The 20,345-nt window shown below is 38.8% G+C and overlaps 1 protein-coding gene and 1 long non-coding RNA gene across 6 annotated transcripts in view; one reads left to right on the forward strand and one right to left on the reverse strand.

Annotated features, from left to right (window-relative positions):
- Window positions 1-18,533, forward strand: part of LOC143650243 (uncharacterized) — a 63,900-nt gene extending 45,367 nt beyond the window's left edge. The window contains exons 2-3 of the long non-coding RNA XR_013159455.1: window positions 9,492-9,563; window positions 18,224-18,533. This is a non-coding gene — a long non-coding RNA (uncharacterized LOC143650243). The remainder of the gene's footprint in view (window positions 1-9,491; window positions 9,564-18,223) is intronic.
- PRKN (parkin RBR E3 ubiquitin protein ligase) overlaps window positions 1-20,345 on the reverse strand; it is a 1,515,422-nt gene that overhangs the window by 602,672 nt on the left and 892,405 nt on the right. The gene's annotated exons all lie outside the window — the stretch shown is intronic.

Here is a 20,345-nt window from a genome sequence, read left to right on the forward strand (position 1 = left end):
GAGGTTTTGTCAAGCACTGTTGTGGGTACTGGAGCTATAGTGTTGCTCAAAACAAACATAAGTCCTGTCCTATTTGAGCTCATATTCTAGTGGGGCTGAGTGAGTAATAAATAAAAGACAAAGAAGTGTATACGATGATGTCACATAATAAGAACACAATGAATACTAAAGCAGGATCAGGAGACATAGGGAGCAGTTGGAAGGGGGTACGACAGCAAGTAAGTTGGTGATTTTGCAGAAGGAGGTCAGGAGAAATGTGACATATGAGCCAACGTGGAAAAAATGAGAGGATGAATATAAGTAAGGTAACTTGCTACACTCATCTTGAAAACACATTTATAGTACTTTGCACACACTTTTACAAACTGAGTAGAATTTGATACCTCTAGAGACATGCTGGATGCTGTTTTGGTAAAGCTAACAGAATGCAATATGGAAGAAATGGATTGCTTTTTACAATGGGATTTATTAAATTAAAATTTATACTTCTAATGTCATAAAACTGCGCCAATTAAAGTATCAACAGGATGATATCTGGACTCTGAAGACAGGCTGGTGGCATCCCAGATACCTCTGTCACATGGGAGGGCACATGGCAATGTCTGCTGCTTATTTGCTCCTGGGTTTGTTGCCTTCAGCTCTCTCGTTCCAATGGCTTCCTCTGTGGGTCTCTCTTTGCTTCTCCAGGGCTTTTATCTCTCAGCTGTTTTTCTGTTTGCTTCTCTCTAATTCCAGTGGTTTTTTCTACCTTTCATCCTCTCAGAAAGGACTCCAGTAAAGGATCAAGTCTGAACTTGAATGAAGTGGGTCACATTACAATTGAATAATCTAACCCAAACAACCTGCCCACAATAGGCCTACCCCACAGGAATGGATTTAAAGGATGTGGTCTTTTCTGGGATATATAACAGCTTCAAACCAACACAGACACTAATATCACTTCATATTCATAAAAATGTATCCTTCCATCAAATCTTTCTCTGTCTTTATCTTAAAAGTATCCCCCTTCTGCATGTCAGATGAAACTCAAACACTATTTCAGATTCTCTCTGGGTTTGGATTTTGCATGGACTCCCACCAACTTCACGAAGGCAACCCTATCACTGTGTCTGCTCCCCACCCTGAATTCCCCTGTTTTCACTGTCCCACAGCATGTTATCATGTATATCATGGTTATACATGATAACCATGTATCCCTTGGTTATCAAGGGATAACCAAGATGCTTATCCCTTGGTCCTTTGTATTGAGTAGCCAGGTGCACATGGCAAACTCCAAATTTCCCAATTCACTCCCCTCATCCTCCCTTCTGCATCTGGGACTATGCATAGTAATAAAGTCATAGCACAAAGGTTCCCTGCCTCGTGACTGGTTTTCTGGGCAGCCCCAGAAAACACTACCTTCCTGTGCTTCATATTCCTTAGAGGATGCAGGTGCTTCTCTTCATTTCGTATCTCTCTTCCTGGCTCAAACAGATTCATTCTCCTTAGGGTTGATATGAAGCTATCAACAATTGTTGGTCAAATTTTTAACTGAGGGCTACAAAAATACAGTAATTGCTTTTTAAAAAGAGCTAAGTATGAGCTAGTGATGCTGTTGGTCATTAGGCAAGAATGTGCTAGTAACGATGCAGAGTGAAAGGCAAGTGACATTTAGAAAAGGCGATCAAGAAATGAATCAGCTGAAAATTCAGAATGAAATAAAAACTGTTCTCAGTGAATTCTTTCCTACAACTTGAAATTCAAACCCCAAACCCAAATTGCATTTAATGTTTATCTCACATGTCAAAGCACCACATCAATCCTTGGTGGTTCCATTTCTGGAGGCTTCCCTAGATCAGCTTTTCCAAGCCCTTCTCTGTAGAAATTGGTCTTATATACCCAGAAATTCTCTTGCTCTTTTCATATTAGAACATGTTTAATCCTAAATTGGATATCATGAGCTTAAAAACTTACATTACAGACTGTTTGGAAACTGGTTTTGCGAGAGACCTAAACCTAAAAAAGAACAAAAAGTACAAAATGATCTCTTCACACTCAATATTAAGGAAAGCATTTATCAGTACAATGCTAAGTAGACTTGAGAAATAACCCTGAATAAAAGGAAAGCCTTACTTGGAACTTGCTAAGTAAGAATCCTAACATGAGTCATACTGATAATCTGAGAAAAAATGGAAATCCCCCACATAGGACAAAAACAGTAATTTTCTATTACAAAACTACAATGCAAGAAAAAAAAATATGAGTCTACTCACTGAGATGTTTGATAAAAAAAAGCAAGGCTACTGTAACAAGGAAAACCACCACACTTCTCAAGGACGTTCCTTATTTCAGTTGAAAGCCTTTGCGACTGTAGCTATATTTTACTGTTTGGCTTTGACATAACCCTTCACTTTCCTCAAAGATTTTAAAACTTTCTAGAGTACTTGTGACTACTTTATATGTCTAAAAAATATATGTAAGATAAAGACTATTTTTCTTGATTAATGTCTGCCAACTGGCTGACTCCCTAAAATGTGCTAGGAGCTCTGTCTGACCCAATAGCTGTGGTAGTAGTAAACAATATTGTGGACCTTCTCAAAAAATATCAATGCTGCAGAACGTGCATAGGAAGGAACAGAAAACAACCTGTACGAGGGTCTACCATATGCCCTCTGAATGGTAAAGTTTCTCTTTTTCACTTGGTGCCTCAATTACTCAGTGAAATGTGTATTGTTATCAACACTCACCCAAATTCCCTGAGGAAATGTGCCAGAGGTGACCTAATTACCGAGGAAAGGAGCTAGAAGTCGAACCCAGGCCATCTGACTTCAAACGCCCAAAGATCACCGTCTACTGCCTTCCCACAGGGTAGCATTTGGACTCTGCTGGGGCATTTTAGAAGTCAGTGTGTAGAATTTTTTAATGGGTGAGTTTTGCCTTTATACAACCGCTGTACGCTGTTCCCCATTAGCTAAAGAATGTCAAAGGGGAAGAGGAAGCTAAGGATGTACTGAAATCCATTTATCTTATAGCTATTGGTGTAAAGGCTGCCACAGTGGCCTACAACAAATTCAATTAGTTTAACATTTTTGTTCTTTTTAAATTCATATTGATTATTCAACTGGTTCTTCTGGGTAAAAAAATATTAAAATACATTACTTAATATCTATCATCATTCTTGACTTGAGATTGCTGACTCCCTTTTCTGTGCGGATTTAAAGATGTCAATAATTTTCCCTTGTTTTTACATATTTTAAAATGTGTGGAATCTAATCTAGATCTAGGTCAAGGTCCTAATATTTTAAGCATATTTAGCACTTTGAAGATAGTTTTCACTTTATTTCTATTTTTTTCTACTCCTGTGCCACAGTTGGATTTTCAGAAAGACCAACATCTGTGGAATATCTCAGGGTTTATGCATTAATTAGTAACATCAAACACTGATACACAGTACTCCCTCCTCCTTTTAATACTACCTGGAAATCTTTGAAATCCTTTACCTTTAGAGCAAGATTCAATTATCTATTAATATTTTCTTCTGTATTAAATATTTTCATTGCCATTTTTTTAAAAAAGTATTTATATTTTATTTAAATTGACTCTCCAGAAACGTTAGGCTGAAATGCATAGGACCCATTTTGAGGTATCAGGTGACCCTCTAAATAGTGTTTATTGACCATCCAAAGAATGCCAATAGCTCAATGGTTTGAATCCTGGTATGCATTCCCAACATTTCCCCTTGTAAACCAATGCTCTATCAAGACATTTTGCTTTCCTGAGCCTTAACTTCTGGTTTCTGTGCATGCACAGACATATGTGTCCAGGGGAGGAAAAGTGAACCACGAGAAGCACCAGGGTAATTACTCTCTTCCCCATCTCTGGGCGCCTCTAGTAGGGCAGAACTTCACACACACACACACACACACACACACACACTCACTCACTCACACGCCCCATGAAGCAGTCCATGGACCAGACTGTCACCTTTCCCCCCCTACACACACCTCTCCTAGTGGGGCCCAGCTCAGAATGTTCAGGGTGTTACCACTTCCGGGCCCCCTTGAGGAACTATTTCAAGTAGGACTGACACTGGTAATGAGTAAGGAAACATCTTTGCTTAATAAAAGCTTTAAATCAGAGTGATCCAGGAGAGAAAGCATGAGCCAGTGGCAGGCTGGTGGTAACGGGACTTGGGGTGAGCAGGTGTTCACACCCATCAAATGTTCCCTTGTTGTGATGACTCTCAAAGACAAAGTCCATTTTCTGTGAAAGTGATGCTGCCGGGACAAACTAGTGGCATGAGCAATGAGATGTTTTCTAAAAGTGGTGAGCAACACAGGGTGAGCTTTCACCCTCTCTCATCTGACTTCTTCTGTCAAAGATGATGCATTTTCAGTGCAGGTGCCTGGAGGGTGCAACTAAGCACATGGTTCCCAGTGCAGAGGAATGAAACCTTCCAAGTTGAAAAGAAACCCTTGTCCTTATTAGTCCACCAGTGGCTCCCAATCTGGCTCCATGTCAAAACCAACAGGAAAGGAGCTTTTAAAAGTGGGTTCTGCTTGAAACCTTGATAGAGTCTCAGTTTGAGCCCTGGGTGTTTTTAAGAGTCAACAGGAGTGATGTTGATTGGGGTTTGGCAGTCCAAGGCAATTTGCACCATTTAACTGGAGCTTGCATGAGAGCAGCCTCCAGAACAGCCTCTGGACTTCATCTGATCTCTTTTGGCCACTGATGCCTGAAATATGATTTGTGAATTATTGCCTTTTTCTTTCTTTGCTTTGTCTATAATGTTATATTTTATATAAAAAAAAAAGTTTAAAAAATGGGTTCTGCTACTGAAGTATAACTTACACACAGACAAACTTACAAACCATAAGTTACATGAATTCATTTTTAAGACAGTAGCCACTCAGGAAACCAGCAGCCAGAGGAAGAAATAAAACATTACAAGCACCCCAGAAATCTCCCTTTTAGCCCCTTTGAATTGCTTTCCACTCTCACCTCCCACACATCAACCATTGTCGTGATTATTAACTTTACAGATGCATGTTTCTCACTTTCTGAAATGGAACACTGTATACCGTGGTGCATCTTATACTTCTCCCTCAACAGTGAGATTTGGCCATGTGGATGCAAGTCTTAGGAATACATTTATGCTTACTACTTTAGAACAGGACCAGCTACCTGATTTGCAGGCTCCAGTGCAAAGTGAATATGCAGGGCCACTTGCTCCAGAAGAATCGAGAACTACAGCACAATGACAGCAGAACCTTAAACCAAGTGCAGGGCCCTTTTGATACAGGGTCCTGGGACACGTCACAAGTCACAGCTCCCAGGCTCTATGGCATTTCATCCTGAAGCATGAAATATCCTAAAGCATGGTACTGCCACCCTAGACCTAACTAAATTCAAAACATTGGCATTTATCTCAAGTCCATATATTTTAAGGTACCCAAATGTTTCTATGCTAAATCATTTTAGGAACCCATACTCATCAATTGAGCTATCTTGCAACACATACAACACAAATGTTTTCATTGCATGGGACTCAATGATAGTTTTAAGAACTGAGAATAGGAAGCCAGGTCAGGTCGTTGGCTCACTGGCAAGACAAGCAAGTGACAATAAATCAGTCTGGCAGGGAATATTCTGAATGGTGATTGTAATACTTCAACTCAAGGACCCTTCTTTACAGCACTACTAGTGTTGAAAAAGCTCAAGACAGAGGACAATGTGTTTAATGTTTTAAAGTTACCAATGATACCCTGAAAACATGCTTTGATTATTATTACACATTTTCATTTTCAACCTTCTAATTTTTATTTTGGATAATCAAAGTAAAACCACACCATTTTATATAATTACAGGGTATTTTAAATCCCTCCCTCTTTGTTCCAACTCTGCAGGATATTCACCTAGCAATGCATGCCATTTTCTTCTATTTCCAACATTTTAGACATACGCACATTAAAAGTGGATGAAAATGCACATAATACAGGGAATTCTGTCAAAATATATGGTACTTCGGTACAGCAGGGTTGGAGTCTGATACTATATGCAATATAAACAATAGCTTGGGATTCAAACGTAGCACATTTGTGCTTTTTCATTTTTATTTTTTAAAAACTTACATTCACCGGGAGGCTATATGCAGATACTCCAATCTTTGAAGTATCTTATTAAAAATGCTAATAGACAATGGGTTTCAATATTCTATATTTCATGAAAGAAATATGCCTTACACCACATGGCATACGTATAGGGTGCATGCATTTTTCTTTGTTAGATAACATGTACTAAGATATATTATCACAATTTGCATTTCTCACCATCTCTCCTTGATTTTTAAACAGGCATATTTATAACATAAATACAATATTCCATTGTATTGAGATACAATCATGCTTTAATGTATCCAACCTGTTATTCACATTTATTTTTGCTCATTTTTGAGAGCGTGAGCAAGTAAGTAATTTATATAATCAGAAATAGATGCTTTTCTGAAGTTCTAGTATTTTCTCCATAAAATACTAATATTGGGGTATTCTTCCCTGAAAGTGGGGCTCCAGACATTATTTTAATGTCTACTCCCAGGGAGCCAAAATGCAGACTCAGAGCATGAGTAGCAGGAGCTTGGGGTCCCAGTGGTTTGGATTCTCAGATGCCCAGAGAAGGCCAAGCTCTCCCTCCAGGGAGGCCCATTTGCATCTCGGGGGCCCAGGGTCTCCACAACGGAAATGAGCCCCAAGAACTTTTCCTTTTCTTTGCTTCCACTGAGGAGTCATTGGTAATGTTGGAAAAAGGAAAAGGGAAAAAAAAAAAAAAAAACCTCATCAGGGCTTTTGTGGCACCCAAAAAAAAAAGGCAGGGCAATTTGTTTAGAAAATATCCAAGAGTTCAAGAGGAAAAGAACCTGTGTGGTTGTTTTCCAATTTAACACCTGTTAGTTATTTCAAAACAGCACTTTGAAGAGGGAAAACCAGTTATGTGATTTTTTATTCATTTTATCTTTAAAGGAATTAAACTCTATTTTCAGGTAAAATAAAACCTTTCAACAGAACTAGCAGGACATTGAAAGAGTGGAATGAAGACTCTAATCACTGCTTGTGCAGATTTCGGTTCCTACCCTTGTTTAGGGCTCTAGCAGAGTTCTGTTAAGAACGTGAAAAGAAGTTTCTCTTTCAACAGATGTCAGAAGTGCACCTGGTATACCGAAGGCTTCCTGTTTGGAGACAGCACTGGCAGGAGGGCAGCTGGGTCTGAGAACAGACACAGGTGTTGGAACTCTTAAGGGCTTACTAGCGATAATCGTCTTGTTTTTAGAAGAGTGAGAAAGTTTTTTTCTTTCTATAAGAGAAATGGCACTTTTGGAGGGGAAGCATCCCCAAACTGAGATTCTAATACAGGTGAAGCGGCCTGGCAGTCAGCTCAGCCCAGTGCCCAGTGCAGGAGCAAAGTGGTTTTAGGCCTAAATTCACCCTCCCTCACAAACAACCAGATTCCACTAAGTCAGCTACAAAACAGGACTTCCGCCCACCTTAGGTGAGAGGCAAGGATAAAAGGGAAGAGTTCTGCAAAAAATTCACTAAGTTCCTTGATGATCTCATGATCAACCACTTGGAAACAAATGGAAAATGATACTTTATTGTCTCTTGGAAAGTTGGAATTCAACAGTAGGGTTAGATTTCACAGGATATAGTTAGGATAGAGACTCATCAGAGACTCACAACAATGCTATGGAATGGGAAGGACAAATGATAACCATCCCATCTGACAAATAAAGAACTAGAAACTCAGAAAAGATAACTGAAAACACCGCGTGTAAAAGCCTGTGACTGTTTCTATCAGGCAGCTCATCCCCATTCCGGTAGTTTCCACAGTGTTCTGGAACACCGGGACTTGTTCTTAAAGGATGTGGCGCAGATCAGCTCACAGGGGAACAGGAATGGGAGAACTCAGAGCTGGGAAACTAAAAGCCACTCTCACTGAGCTCTACACCCTACCGAAGCTTTAAAATGTAAATATCATTGACCAGCAACTAAAATCGTTTTGAATTTTTAAACAGCCATAGTCAATTTTACCAGCTGCCTTAATTCAGTAATAGAAACAGCAAATGTAAAGTAAAACGCACACACACACACACACACACACAAGAAAAGGTCTGGCCCTGTGCTTTGGAACAGCACCGGAACACCTCTAAATAGGCAAACACAGGCAGACTCACACACTAACCTTTACTGTCTTTGTATTTGTGCTTTTTAATTGTTTCCTCAGATTTTAATTGTTTTCCCATGGTGTGAAAGGATGCACTTTTTGTTGTTGAAGTTCAAGAACATTAAACAGCAGGATGGCCTGGGGCCAGTGGAGAGGTGCAGGAGGAAAGAGGGAGGGTTCTCCTGGAAGAGCTTGGGCACTTCCCCTTTCTGTCAAGTTTTCATGAATCATCTCAGCTTTCCTGGGACTCTGAGTTTGAAGACTCAACCAAATAAAGGCCAACCCAGCCTTCTCCAGTCTTAATAACTATAGAAGAAATCACAGTCAGATATGTCAGATAGATTCTCTCATTTCCAAACAACAGCAAAATTATTTGAAGTTTAATGAATAAAGTTGGATAAGGAAATTACTCTGGGCAGGTATTTTTTTTTTTTAACTTTTTTTGTCGTATAGTATAACATATATAAAAAAAAGAAATAAAAAAGCAATAGTTTTTAAAGCACTCTTTAAAAAGTGGTTACAGGACAGATTCCAGAGTTTGTCATGGGCTACCATATGATTCTCTCATATTTTTCCTTCTAGCTGCTCCAGAATATAGGAGGTGAATGGGCTTAAATACATTTTTATCATGATAATCGAGTTTTTTTCCTTCTTTTTTTGTGAACAATAACATATATACAAAAAAGCTATAAATCTCAAAGCCCAGCACCACAATTAGTTGTAGAACATATTTCAGACTTTGATATGGGTTACAATCCCACAATTTTAGGTTTTTACTTCTAGCTGCTCTAAAATACTGGAGATTAAAAGAGATATCAATTTAATGATTCATCATTCATAGTCATTTGTTAAGTCCTATATCCTATATACATAATCCACTATCACCTTTGATCTTCCCATACTTCTCTTTAGACTTGTTTGGGCTATGGCAATTCTAAACTTTTTATATTGGAAGGGCTTGTTACTAATATGGGGTAGGAACATGGAACTATCTGATGTTCTGGAGAGGCTGGGCTAGGTTTCAGGACTTAACTGGACCAGGGACCCATCTGAAGGTTGTAGGTTTCTGGAAAGTTACTCTAGTGCCTGGAACCCTTGTGGAATCTTATATATTGCCCTAGGTGTTCTTTAGGATTGGCTGGAATGGTCCTGGTTGGGGGTTGGCAGGTTATGATAGGTAGCAAGGTTTACCTGAAGCTTGTGTAAGAGCAACCTCCAGAGTAGCTTACTGACTCTATTTGAATTCTCTCTGCCACTGATACTTTATTAATTATACTTCTTTTCCCCATTCTGGTCAGGATGGAATTGTTGATCCCATAGTGCCAGGTCTGGATTCATCCCTGGGAGTCCTCTCCCACGTCGCTGGGCAGGTATTTATATCTCTTTAAATTTTGCTATACACATATGTATGTGTATGTGTATCTGTATGTGTGCATGTATGTGTGTATGTATGTATATATGTATGTGTGCATGTATGTGTGTATGTATGTGTATCTGTATGTGTGCATGTATGTGTATCTGTATGTGTGCATGTATGTGTATCTGTATGTGTGCATGTATTGGGAGAGGGCAAGAATATCATCAAAATTTAACATGAAACCAAAAGGTTTAATAACTTTTTTTTGGTAGACAAGCATAATTGAATAAAATAAATCTCCTAAATGTTGATTCAATCATAATGTTTGATAACTGAGCATGTGAACCACAATTCCACAAACCAGTTATCAACATCTACTTACTACATCTGGAAATAGTAGGTACGAAAAAGTGATAAAACAGACCAAGAGGGAAAAACTGATTTTCTTTTTGTTACATTTGAAAATTCAACTGATGGAGAGGTCAGGAAACTGACATTATATATAACATTCAATTAACTGGCAATTAAAGGTAATTTACTTGATTACTGCCTTTTAGGTTACATTTTCCATAACAGTACAATGTCACTGTAGCTCACCTAATATATTTTAGGGTTTCATGAAAAACAAAATGATTATATTGAATTCTCCCATTTTGAGATACACTGGCATGTTTCTAATGTAATATTTGTCAAGATGCATCCTGCCAGACTAATTTCACCAGTTAAGTATGCCTATTAGTTAATATACCATGAAAACGAAATTTAAAGACCTATAACAACACAGAGCAGGCCACAGGGATGAGCTGAATTCCATTCTGTAGTTAAATTTCCTTTTTAAATTCAACAGTGACATATCCAGCCAGAGAAATATACTAAATCCAACTCCTGTGTATTTAATATAATTCAAATCAAGTGCCTCTGTCCTTCTACCATATTTTATATGACCTTAACTTGCTGGATAGGTAATTTTTGATGTAGGACTATCATTTAACAATAAGCATTCAACATGAATGACATTTTTTTCCCTAAGTAATTCATTTCTATTATTCAGCTTTTAATAATTTTTCTCTTTCATTGAAATGGCAAACCCATCATAAGAAAATACTTGTGTAATTCAGCCCATGATGTGATCAAATGAAATTAGCTCCTGAACTTCTTCTAAATCTACAGTATTCAACTGAAACTAGCTGGATATTTATTCATGTGTGTGGATCTATATAAGAAGCACAAACATATTGTCTAAGTCAGGAGTTAGCAAATATTTTATGTAAATGGTGAGATTATATATACAATATTTTAGGTTCAGCAGGCCATAAAGCCTCTGTTCCAACTACTCACCTCTGACATTAGATCAGGAAAAGAAGTGGGCATGTATGGCCATGGCTGTGTTCCAATAAAACTTCAGGTATAGTAATGTGAAATGTAGTTTGCAAAACCCTGGCCTAAACATTTGAGGTTCACACATTGGATACTACAGCGGTACAGGAGCTCATGTGAAATGTATACTCTCAGGCCAACTGAATCTGAACCTGCCTTTTTCAAGTTTCCCACGGGATGTGAGTGGATATTAAAGTCCGTATGGAGAGTGGCTTCCACCTGATGCACAGAGCAGGTGAGGAGGTTTTCCTTATGGATTTAATTGTCCATTCTGGAATATGCACTTTTCATTAATGTGTATATAAAATGTGCCATTTTCACTACAGTGTAGTTTACAATTTAGTGGAATTTACTACATTTACGACGTTGTATAACTATCATCAAGATCACTTTCCAAAACTTTTTCATCACTCAAAAGAAGCACTCTGCATCGTAAACAAGGACTCCCCATTCTGCCTCTACTCAGCCTCTCATAAACTCAAGTGCTCTTTCTTCCTCTATGACTGTCTATTATGTTTATTTTATGTAGTGAAATTATATCATATTTGTCCTTCCAGATTATTTGCATAAAATAACTGCATGTGGAGGTAAGATTGGCCAGAAAACAAAAATGAGAAAGAAAAGAAGTATGGAATTTTAGAAACAAAAAGCAAAACCCTACTAGGCAAACAGATAAGAAGCTTAACGAGGCAACAATAAGTTAAAGAATTAAAGAACCACTATTATTTGAAGGTCCTAGAAGAAAGTTTTAAGGTGGGAGTACGAATAAAATAATCCAATCTAAAAAAGAGAGGTTTTGCGTAGTGTTCATACAAAAACCTGTACAGTAATGGTTACTACAGCGCTACTAAAAATTGTCCAAAACTTGACGCCATCCAAATGTCCTTCCTTCCACAGGTAAAGCATTCAAGCCAGTGTGAAACAAACACACAATAGAATCCAACCAATACATATAACCACTGGCTGAATCGTGACAGCATCATGCTTAGTGAAAGAAGCAAATATGCTGATGGCTCCGTTTAGATGACATTCTCAAAAACAAAAAACCTCATTGATGGAGAATAGATCAGTGGTTGCCAGGAGGTAGGTGGGACAGGGTGTGACTATATAAACAAATAGCAGGATGGAGTTGGGAGGATTAAAAAGTTCCGAGTCCTGCCATGTCAGCAGTTACATGTAATTCATACATGTGTTAAAACCCATACATTGAAAAATGCATCACTTAAGTATAAGCTTCTAACCTATAAACAGTTTTGTTAAAGAAACAAATAGCATTGGAGCTCTAGGACTGAAGAAAATTACAAAATCTGATGATCTATAATTTGTTCAAATATTTTGAAAGGGATTTATCATATTTATTGCTAAGAAGCTTAAAATGAAATGTAGTAAACAAATTGTTAGAGAAAAATAAAATCACCCACTTGCTAAATGAATGCACATATGAACGGGTGCGTGGCTCGGCAGCAGCTGGGAGTCTCGGACTCTCACCTACACATGGGCTGCCAAAACCAGCCTCCCACCAGCTCTCTGTCCCCAAACTCTATCACTCTGTAAATCCCCTGGTGGGACTATGAAGCACGGAGATGATTTATTCATGCGAAACCTATGGAAATCAGTCCTGATTTTATAGTCTTCTGTGGAGGTTCTGATCTCACTTCCTATGTTTTTCAAAGGCTTCCTTCCAAAGGTGCTATTTTTCAAAATCAGATTTTCTCTGAAAGATTCTCTCTCCTGATCACTAATCTCATTTTGACAGGTCAACTTTCTTATTTTCCTTTGGGATGAAGGATCCAACTCAGACATTATCCTCTGCGTGGCAGGCCTGGGGCGGGACACCTGAGTTCACTCAGTAAACAATACAGAGCGGTCACACATCCCAGGCTGCTGAAACTGAGATGAGGGCCAAGAATTTAGAATATCTGGAGAAGAAAATGTATGATATTTCTCAAAAGGCAAAGAAAAAAATTATATAATTCAACTGAAAGTAAAATAGACCAAGGAAAGATTTAATGATATTTTTAAGAGTAAAATAAGGTTTTAGGTGTAGTAAGACCCTGGACTTCACTGTTTGAAGCTGGAATACATAGAATTTGAGGGCTTCTGCATTGGAAAATGAAAACTACAATTTGTCAATAGGGAAAATGCAGATTCCTTGGTTTGTTGCCTGCCCCACTGCCCCAACCCCCAGAAAAGACAACTTTAGGGGGTGATGTTCAAGTTAGGATGATGTAAGGCAAATGCCTTCACTTCCTCTTTTGGAATACTCTGAATGGAGCATAAGTTCCAAATGAAGAACTTTCAGACTGAATGAGTTCTACTCATACTACTCCTACAAATAGGCGATACAACTTCAGGTGCTTAACACTAAGTTTACTTCTTCCTCGTACAGCAGTCCCACACAAGTGTTTCTCTGCATCTGGTCTCTTTCCTTCCCAAGGAGACTCAGAGACTCAAGCTCATTGCATCTGTGGCCACATCTAATCCTGCACTCTCAGTTCTCTGCCCCCAGACACAGAAGAGAAGAGGAAGAGTGGAGAAGACACGGCAGGAAGCAAAGCAAAACATTCCTGCTCTAATCCATGAAGTGAGCTGGTCACTTGATCTCACCGAGAGGTAGAGGCCTATGGAGAGTTGTCCCTGTTTCTCAAGGAGGAAACCGTATGACCACACGGTGAATCCAGTCTCTTAGGGATGGACATTCCTGGACAGCGCACCGCCTAGACAACTGTATGAAATGAAGTTGTGTTTTATCCATAGACATTGAGCCCTGACAGGATTTGCCTGGAAAAGGGTGTCTTCCTCTATTCTGGGCACTGTTGATTTCTTGGGGGAACGGAATTCAAGTTTCCTAATAAATGAATCTACATGAAATATGGGAAATGATCCTTTTTAGTTTTTAAATAGAATTATCTCCCAAAATGGTACTTCTCAGTTTCATTTCCCACGTGCTGCCTTCTGGGTCTTACAACAGTCACTTCTTCTAGGGGCCAATACAACCAGGCAGCAGGGGAGTCTTGTCGTTATAGCAGAAAATGAAGTGGGTTGCTCTAATGTGATATGGGGAGGGGGTGTTAATATTGCTACAAAGAAATAACAATAGTGACTGCAGCTATAATGGAATGTATCATGAGGGGCAGCTTTTTTTTTCTTTTTGAGGGGCAGCTTTTAAAAGCCTTTAGAATGTACCCCAGAGAGTGTTCTGGCTGTGTGGAGTCAGAACTCAGCCACGTTTAAAAAGGAAAGACGGTGCAACAGCGGTGGCCCCAGGAGGACCAGAGCACAGCACTTGCTTTGCTCCTTCTCTTTGGTTGATCATCACAGCTGAGTTCCCGGACACCCTGATGAGATACTAGGCACAGTCTGAGCCAGTCCAAACAATCTTACTCTAAAAGCGACTTAAACCAAAAACCACCTTTCATAATGAGAGGTTAAAGCTAAGATACCCGTGAATACTGCCAGTTCCTCCTTAATTTTCCAACTTCCTCTTACTCGGTGTACGACCAAAAATTCGGTATCAAAGGTTAAGAATTAGCATTCTTTTACTGGATTCTCCTAAACACAAGTCTTCAAAGGCCATATGAACTAAAGGCATTCTCCAGGAACCACAGATAAAAACTTTTTTTTCTCAGAATGTCCTCCCAGCATCACTCCCTTTGCCTAACATATCTAAGCATTAAAATGTCACTTCGGCATTTTCAAGGCCCCTAATTGCAGGCAAATGACATGACGGCTTTGTGAAGTGTGGCAGATCTATAGCAGAGAAGACAAGGCTTCTTCTTCAGGTAAAAGTCTTCAAGTGTAAAAGCTTCCTAAGGATTAGGCAGTTAGAGCTAATTATAGCTTTTGGTAAAAAGAATTTGCTCTCTCAAGGAAAGCAAAGATAGAGATTCAAAGCACTGTTAAACCTTGAAAGATTCATGCCACCTCATTCTTTTGAGAGTGATGTCCTTATTTAGCCTTTCCTAGAATTATTACAAACATTCTTATGAAGTCTTCCTGGAATTGGATGATTTACAAATGCCCACAAGATTCACTGTACATTGGGATGGATTCTTTGGATGAGTTCTAACTATATCCTGCAAAGGAGCAGATTTCTTAAAGTTCAAAATAAGAAAAACAATACTGAGTGTTGATATTGTAAATCCTCACCTTTCTCAAGGGCACATACTTTAATATTCTTAAAACAATGCTAAAATAGTGAAAATATTCATCAGATTAAGGCTCTAGAAATTGTGTCTGGGCATAAAAACTACCACTTTGTTTTTAAAAGCACCTTAAAACCAGGGGCAAATATTTCTCTATCCCCCTTTCCTAATCTTAAATTAAAAGCTCCCTTCAATAAAGTCTGTCAAGGAAAGACATGGAGAATTCCCAACCATAGCATTTTACCAAGTCATTTGAAAGTAGAGCTATTCAAGGCCATAATAACATATCAAAGACTGATACACGTAGTCAATTGCAACGTATAATATGGACAGGGCGGATACTTCAATTAGCTTTGTTCTCTTTAGAAAACAGCAAATAACCTATCAATGCCTGATGCTGGTAACAAGGCTATAGTATAAAATAAACTCTAGGCTTAACCCTCATACACTGCCTGCATCTTCACTTGATTCTCACTATTCCAGTGATAAAGAAGCTTAGGCAATCTTCTCAGCTGAACTGAGAGCCTCCGTTTCTAAAAGTTATGTGCTAATAAGCAGTATCTACCACACACACTTTCTGGTACGACTGAAGACCAAACATCTTTATAATACATAGCTCCATGCTTAGCTAGCAAATAAGAGCTCAACAATCATATGATGATGAAAACGATGGCAACAAAGACTATCAAGAAACAGGATTCAAGGCTAGTGAAAAGCATGATTTCAAGTTTAAAACAAACTGTGTCTTTCAGATTCTGAGACTCAACCTATTAAATATTTTCATTTCTTTCTCCTCAACCTTATCTGGGTTCTGCTAGAAGGAAGAACTGCATCACTAATCTCTTACTGTCCAACCTTTTGGCACAATATCTGGCACAAAGGAAGCACACAATAAATTATTTTTGAAAAAACAAACAAACCTGTTATGTCCAACGCCATATTCATTACCTACTCAACTCTGAGCCTCAGGTGACTGGGTCCCCCTGCTGATGTACGTATGCTGTAGATTGTGCTACCTTTCCCTGCGTTCTGGGATGGAAAGTTCTAAACCAGGGGATACTATTTAAACTGCTGTCTATTCATTATCACCCCTACTCTTCCTGGAAGTGCCTACTCACCATCAGCCCCATCCACCATCAGCCCCATCCACCATCAGCCCCATCCACCATCAGCCCCACCCACCATCAGCCCCACCCACCATCAGCCCCATCCACCATCAGCCCCATTCACCATCAGCCCCATCCACCATCAGCCCCATTCACCATCAGCCCCATTCACCATCAGCTGGTTGAAAATCTTTTGAATCCTCGGCCTTCAATGACTTTCCCAAACGCTCCTCTTCCTTTTTGCCATTGCACTGTGCTAGGTCAGTCTTCATTACCTCTATCCTAGGATACTATGGTATTCAGATAATATCCCTCTTAATGCCAGTTCAGAAGAGAAATGACCATGAGATCTCCCATCACAGCTAGGAACACATCCATCCTTTCTCAGATTTTTCATCTGTGTCCAATTCTTTCCTAAATTAAAATCAAGCGCATCAAGATGGAATCCAATGCTATCTACAATATGGCACTCACCTGCTTTATTAAGATGTTTCTGACTGGTGCCCAGCCTGAACGAGAATGTCTTAAATGCGTTCTATCACCAAATTTTACTTTATGCATGCACTTTTTTTTTTTTTTTGTACCTGGAAACTCTCAATATCTTCATCCTTGAAATCCTTTCATTTTTCCACATTTAAGATCCGAGTGAAATTAGACTTTCTCCATGAAACCTTTTTCAAATCACCTTTCCAAGCAGTCATCTTTCTTACTGTCTCTTGATGTGTTATGAATATATCATTGTAAATGTCCTGCTAAGATATATTGTTTTCATCATTTTCATATTATTATTTATAAGTATTAAAATGGTATGAAGACTGGATAAATGTGGCTCATTTTAAATAAGCGATTTCATTTAATGCTGAAAATAATTTATGTGCCACAGTCTAATTTTGTGCTCATTCTACCAAACATTAAGGTAGTGAATTGGAAGCAGCTCCAAAACTGGAGGATCAGCTCTTGTTCTGTGCCATATCATGATATTTTATACCCCACTTATTTGGTGCTATTTTTTAAAACTTTTTATTGATTTTTTTTCTTATATTTGGTTGTTTTCATGATCAGTGGAAAAACTTTCCAATAAAAATATAGCTGAGAAGAATGAAAAAGACATGGTAATATAAATCCTCACTTTAAACTACCACAGCAAAAAATTCAAAATTGAATTTCAACTTCAGCTGTAAACACCCTGACCAAACTTCCCACTACAACATCACTAAGCCAGGCAATTTTTCTCATTTCCTCACTGATGCTGGATTCTGCAAGAAAAAGCTGAGAACAGGTGGTTGGTGAAGGAAAGTGAATATACTCTGTGACCCTGACCTCATAGAGCCAGCATTTGTTCATGGTGCTGTGACTGCTCAAACTCCGAGGGCACTGATAACATGCGGAAGTGGGCAGAGATCTACAAACTAAATTCTCATGCGTTGCCTGGATACCCCAATCCCCAATGCAGCTGCTGTGATCACTGAAATTGCCCAACTTACCTACCATTATGCTCTTCACCTATAAGAAGCTGGGATGCCTAAGAGTATGTCAGTAAATGTTTGTTGAACAAATGATTCAATGAATAAATGAATGAATGATGGCACAGTGGGGGCAAGCGATGGGGTTTGAGGGAAGGCTTCGGGAAGAATTTGAGTTTTGAAGGGTAAATGACAGTTATCCAGATGAAGGGAGCTTCAGAGCGTTTATTGGTGGGAACTGAATGAGGAAAGTGAAGGGATGAGAAACCACCCCTGTTACGTGTGGGAAGTAAAAATCTAGCTAGCCCTGGAGAGGAGACCAAAAGCAGACAGGAAGGAGGGCAGATATGATGAGACAAGGAGATTATTAAATGAGAAGAAAATATAGCTCTTAGATGTATTTATGAGGTACTAATTTACAATGAGAAAGGAAAGGGCCATATAAGAATGAACATTCCTCGCATTGAGGAAAGGTGCCTCTATTGCTTGACTGCGTTGCCCAACAAAACACAGAGGAAATGATGCTTTGCAAATTTCTGGGACCAGGCCTGGAAGTGACAGCTTCCAATTCCTGTCTCTTAGATCACTGTCTCTGGGGACCCTGAGCTGCCACGGAACTGCTTCAACACTGCCATGCTGGACAGGCCACGTGGGTGTGGTCCAGTCAACAACAATGCTGAACCCATCATTCCAGTCATTCCAGCTAAGACCCAGGCATGGGAGCTCCTTGCCAGCTGAGCTCCATCATCTGACCTCGGAGGATGCCACACAAAATAGAACAATTGCAGAGCTGAGACTCGCCCAAATTCTTAACCCACAAAATTATCAGAAAGTGATAATGCTTTAAGCTTAGTTGTTGCTTTAAGGTGGTTTGTTATGTAGCAACCAAAACAGGGCATATGAAATTTCTTTCTTTGGATAATGTATCTCACTTTTCACAGTGTCTAGTTTTTATAAGTTTAACAGGGCTGGTGCTGTGGCCATTTTTTGGGATCTAGTTCTAGGTTCACTTTCTTTTCCCATAATTCAGTTCTTGGCGCTAAAATTAAATTTGGAACAATGATTAAAGCATACAACAAACTAGATTATCTGGCCATGTTCCATTGAGGGAATTGAATAATAATCTGCCATGTACTTGCAGAAGGAAGGATTCAGCATGTGATAATTGTATTGACACAGAGTGTAACCACATCCACGCTATGCAGAGCACATTGTGGCACAATTAAAGGAGAGGAGGAAATGATCCCAGTAACTCACGCACTGATGGACTGCACTGTGTTCAGTTTCCCTAGTCTTTTCTACTCTGGATGTTTGGCGATTCAGTTAACTTTTGTCCCACACAACAGATAAAAGAGCTGCCAACAGAGCTACCAACATCCAATATTCACGCCCTCTTCTCTGTTGTTCAGGCTGAAGTCCACAGGGATGCATTCATTCCTATCAGCTGCTTCCCGGAGCCTGGAAGCCTGAATCTGTGTTTTAATTTAGACTGAAGGATACAACCACGCAGTATGCTTTCAGGCCAGCTGGTATTTTATGATTCTTCACTCTCATCTCCCCTCAAACTCTATTTTTCTTCTTCTTTTTCAGTTATGCTATCACCTTCTTCATGTATGTTTTAAGGCTCCCTCTTCAGTCTCTAAAAGGTCTTACCCGGGATCTTGTTAAAGTATAATCTCTATTTTAGGTGTACTTCCCTTCTGTGCAAATATATGTTTTATCAATATTGGAGAATATAATTGTTTAGACTACCAAGTGATATAATTTTAAATGAATAATAATAGATTTAGATACTATGTTTGGCAGTTCTTATAAAAATAATTTTGCCTCCATGTTGCATTTGATTTAGAAGAGGCTTATGATGAAGCATAATATCTTCTAGTTGTAGAATCAAAGCTTTACTCATTTACTGCATCTTTAATGAAATTATGAACACATATCTGATGATTCAGTTTTGAAAAGAATTAATATTATAAACCAATGTGTGGCATAGCAAATTTTCCATAATACAGAAAAAACCTATATTGGTATCTGTAATATATACTTACGCTGTCTTATATTTCCCTATTCCTGAGTTAAAATAAATCTGTAAAATAAAAATTTGGCAAACATATCTTAATGAGCTATCAGTTAGCTTGGGATGATAAACTCTCAAGAAAACTCTGCTTGAAAAAAGAAATTGTATGCCCTTGAAATCAAATTGTATAATGTGTACAAGATAGAGGGGAAATGAGCTATATGGTTTAGAGAATCATAAATGTGCTGCCACCAATCATATTTACTCATTACTTTGGTACATATCATTTTACTCTGTTCACGATATTCCTCGAACTATATTACTTCAATATGTACTGCACAACAGTTCTCCTAATTGGATATAATTATCTGCATTCTGCGGATAAGGAAATGGAGGTACGTACCGTTCCAGGTCCCCATGGTCACTGTTCATCTAAATATGGTGTGGCTAAAATAAATGGCTTTTACGGCTAAACTTGTTAGCATCTTTGCTGACTATGGAATGTCATTTCAGTGTAGGGCAAAGCTATTTGGACAGACGGCAAAGATATTTGGATAGATGGTGAGTTTCTCAATCTACTAATTCAAGAGTAGCAGTGAAAAACAAAATTAAATTAGGTAAGAATTTAGTGGCATTTCTCCCTCAAATCAGCTTTAATTTTGAGAAAAGAGAAGCCAGTCCAAGTCT

This window comes from Tamandua tetradactyla, chromosome 11 (assembly GCF_023851605.1).
Source record: "Tamandua tetradactyla isolate mTamTet1 chromosome 11, mTamTet1.pri, whole genome shotgun sequence".
Taxonomy (NCBI): domain Eukaryota; kingdom Metazoa; phylum Chordata; class Mammalia; order Pilosa; family Myrmecophagidae; genus Tamandua; species Tamandua tetradactyla.